Source organism: Hippocampus comes, unplaced genomic scaffold (genome assembly GCF_001891065.2).
Source record: "Hippocampus comes isolate QL1 unplaced genomic scaffold, H_comes_QL1_v1.1 scaffold313, whole genome shotgun sequence".
Classification (NCBI taxonomy): Eukaryota; Metazoa; Chordata; class Actinopteri; order Syngnathiformes; family Syngnathidae; genus Hippocampus; species Hippocampus comes.
Genome location: NW_017805037.1, coordinates 96,494 through 100,654, shown reverse-complemented (window position 1 = coordinate 100,654; position 4,161 = coordinate 96,494).

Below are 4,161 nucleotides of genomic sequence, written 5' to 3'. Positions count from 1 at the left end.
CCCGGGGACACAGGTTGAAAGACACTACTCTAACTAACCAAAACTATGTTTTAGTTTTACCAAGCAAAAAAAAAAAAAAAAAAACTTTAATTATTGTGAATGTGTCCTTTGTTTTCATCTTTGTAAATTAATTATGAATGTCAGAATCAGATTTATTGGCCAAGTATGTAAAACACAAAGAATTTGCCCTGCCAGTTACAACCCGACCAGAGAAGCATAAACAAAAAATGATGACCAACAGAAAGGGACAGAGCGGGAAGCCTGGTGCTTCACTATTTCGTGCCCCGAGATCTTAAATATGAAATGAAACGAAATAGGGGAGGGGAGAGAAAAAAAAGACAGACTCTCGCCAATTTCATTGAGGGAGCACGGCTTGAGGCGAAGAAAAAAAAATCTCAGCACATGAGGTGTACTTTTAAAAGACATGAAGACAGATCTCAAGACTTTACATGTCATGAACCGGGAGGATGGAACTAGACGCAACCAGTCTAACTAGCATCTCAGTCCATTTGAGAGCTCCGCAGCTCAGGTTTCATGGCAGGGGAAAAATTAGGCTGCTGAAAAGGCTTCACGGTGGCTCTGGCTAAGGAGCGGGGACACGTGGTGTAGTGCACTATCTGGACACAAGTCGGGGTCTGATCAGGTGAGGGTGTCTGATGAAACACCCGATGACCCCGGGAAAATCACTGACTATGTGTGCAGGTTGCACCATTTATTGGATTTAAGTACAAGAATATGCATCTGAAACAGGTAACATTTTAATAAAACATTAATGGCTTTTAGAAAAATGTTTTGGGGGGAGAGGTAGGGTAGGGAGCAATATGGCCCTATGATGCACCCCAAGGAGTTGTTCTTAAAAAATAGTCGAAATCTTTGGGGTGGGATGGATTCATCTCAATAATTATTATTCCACAAACACAACATTACTCAAAAAACTGTGTTTAGACTTCCAGGGCACATAGAACATAATGAAAAGAAAATGTTTGATTTGACTTCCACTTCAATGTATTTTTTTCTCCGTGCATTACTAAACAAGCTTCCTGAGTAGAAGCGCTTGTGGCTAAAGCCACACTGTGGCAGGGCATTTACTTTCTGGACCTGGATTTGCCATCTCTGGTTATATGTTTATTACATAATATATAAACACACTGCATATATACAAGTGTTGACGAGTAAATTGTCATTTTACAGGTTCTGTACCTGAATAAAAACTATTATTCCCTCCTGTATTGCACAGTCAGTGTCTATTACAATTAATGCGCACGTTCATTCCTGGCACCACCCTTTGTCTTATCTCAATTGAAAGGGTCAGCAAAGGACAGAAAAGCCTGAACAGTGCTACTGGACAATTACATAAAAGACGCCTGCCATTCAAAGGTCTTCTGTTGAGCATTTGTTCCACATGACCCTCATGAACCTTGTTCATCACTCACTTTTTGTCTTTTAAAATAGGTAATTCCTCAAGCTTCTGCATGCTCCACATTTTGTGTTTTCATTTTGTGTTCTCCCTGCAAGGATGACATTTTTTTTCTATTTAAGGTCTCATCCATTATTGCTATCTGGTTGTTGCTATCTGGATGGATATACAGTATGGATATGGATTGAATTAACTGTACAGCTGAGATGCAAAAGCTGTTTTTCAGGTCAGTATGAAAAAAAATTGTTCTGGGAATATATGCACATATGCACTTTGCTTAGCAATTGAAAAGGTTATTGTTTAATATATGGTTCTCGATGAAGTAAATGAATGTTCCTGTCTGACTTAGACTCCTTTACATCCGGGGTGACCAACCTGTGGGTCTTTGGCTGGTTCATTGCAGCTCACGGGCTTTCACATGACAAGAGTTGAAAACGCCTGGGTGGCGTTCAGCAGAATTTACGATGTCAGCCTATCATCAATCCCGTTACTTGATTGACATAGAGGGGAACTATTCAGATGACAACGGAATCACCACTCGTGCGCAAACAACAGTGCGAAGTGCTAAGCTAGTCAGCGAATTACCTCAGATTTTATGGCAGGGGTGCCCAATACGTCGACTGCGATCGACCGGGTCCCAGCGGACTTGTCCCAAGTCAACCGCGAGGGTTGGGAGGAGGAAATGGGGGGAAAAAAAAACTTCGGGTATCTGTGTGTTTCGATTTTGCTCATGTTTGGTGACGCCCCGGCTGTCGCTCATCTTGGCGTGCGCTTGCGTGCATATGCGCCCGTGTGCATGGTTGAGTGCCCACATGTGTGAGCGTGTATATGCTTGTACGTGCGCTATCGGGCCGATCGCGGGAGGTCACTTTAAAAGTCGATCTTTGGTCAAAAAAGTTTTCTCAATGTGGCATGCTCACCCTCGTAATAAGCCATCAGATTTGACGAGGATTGTTCAAGAAAAGGAATGCCAGAAGTTCCCGCAATAAGGCGCTAAGCAGCATGCATAAGAGAAGAACGTTATTAAATTTTTGTTTGTGGAGTTGAACTCTGAGAGTTTGTGTGTGCACACAAATTTTGTGTGCACTGTCTCAGACAGTGCACACAAAATTCATTGTTGAAAATGACTGGAATGTGGTCTTAGTAATGTAGGAGTCAATTTCTGTCAGTATCATGTTGGTGTGTGTGTGTCTGTGTGTGTGTGTGTGTGTGTGTGGAAGGCAGTGGTGTCAAACATACGGCCCGCGGGCCGGAACCGGCCACCAAGGAGGTTTGATCAGGCCCGCAGGATAATTTAAAAGTGAAAAAATGCATAAAAGACACGGAATGAATATTTATAATACGGTGCAATTCATGGAGTATCCGCTAGGGGGACACACTGTTTTGATCAGAGTAAAAGACACCATTGTTTTGATCAGAGAAGAAGACAACAGCAGCCTCAGTCTGTCACTGAGACAGACCCAACACAACAAGTCTCATTTCATTTTTCAGAGTTATAATAATAATAATAATAATAATGAAGGAAGATTGTCCTTGGGTCCTCCGTGCCACAAGAGGGAGTCACCTGCTCACCGCAACAGTCCACCTACGAGCACAGACCTCAGTCTGTCACTGAGACAGACCCAACACAACAAGTCTCATTTCATTTTTCAGAGTTATAATAATAATAATAATAATAATGAAGGAAGATTGTCCTTGGGTCCTCCGTGCCACAAGAGGGAGTCACCTGCTCACCGCCACAGTCCACCTACGAGCACAGACCTGCAGGCAACACTTTTTGCTCTTCTTCCTGTTATTCGCAAAGTGCTGAAGTCGAACTTTGGGCCAGCCTGAAAAGTAGGAGACATTTACACTCGTTCAATGCACCATCATGACTACTTTTTTTCACTTTTTTTTTTTTTTTTCCCCCAGGCAGCAGTAAACACGATCGGCTTCTTGCTCGCGAAAGACCCAACAGTCTATCTCCCTGGTAAGTTTCATGCCCAACACATCTTTGTCTGCACAAGAAATTGACTTACGTATAACTCACGGATGCCTTTCCTCTCAGGTCAACACATCTGTCCCACGTTCTTCTCAAGAGCTGACCACTTCCCCGCCCAGCAACAAGCAGACTGCCATCCGACTTGCAACTTTTTCCTCTGCTTTTGTGATTGTCTACTCTGCAAAAGAAATAAAGCTTGATTACAAAGAACACTTCAACTCAACTTCATTTTTAAACACATCACCACAATCTAACTTTTCTCAACTTTTTTCACATTTTTTTTTCGCCCAAATTTTTTTTTCCAGGCAGAAAAAAATCCAGCAAAGTGGGTGTGGCCTGGCTGGAATGGTGGCTGATGATTCGCTGATAGCTGTGAAAGTGGATGGAGCATGAAGATAACACGCTGTGATTGGCGGAAAGGGGGAGAGGTTATGCAAATGAGCACATGAGCACGTCCGACTTCTCTCACTGAGACAAAAAGTAACTGCCGTGTACTCCACAACAACATGATCACACTCTTCTGGTCAAGTTTTTAGATGACATTGAAGTGGGCCAAGTTAGTCATATGTATGTATATATTATATACAGTATACATACAGTATATGCATACATAGACACATTTTTAAACTAACTTGGCCCACTTCAAGGTTTAAAAACATATTCCAGAAGTGCTTGATGATGCTCGGGTTGTCTATGTGGAGTTGACACTGTTGTGCAGTATACGAAGCACAAGTTTAAGTTGAGTGAGAGACAGACAGGCGGG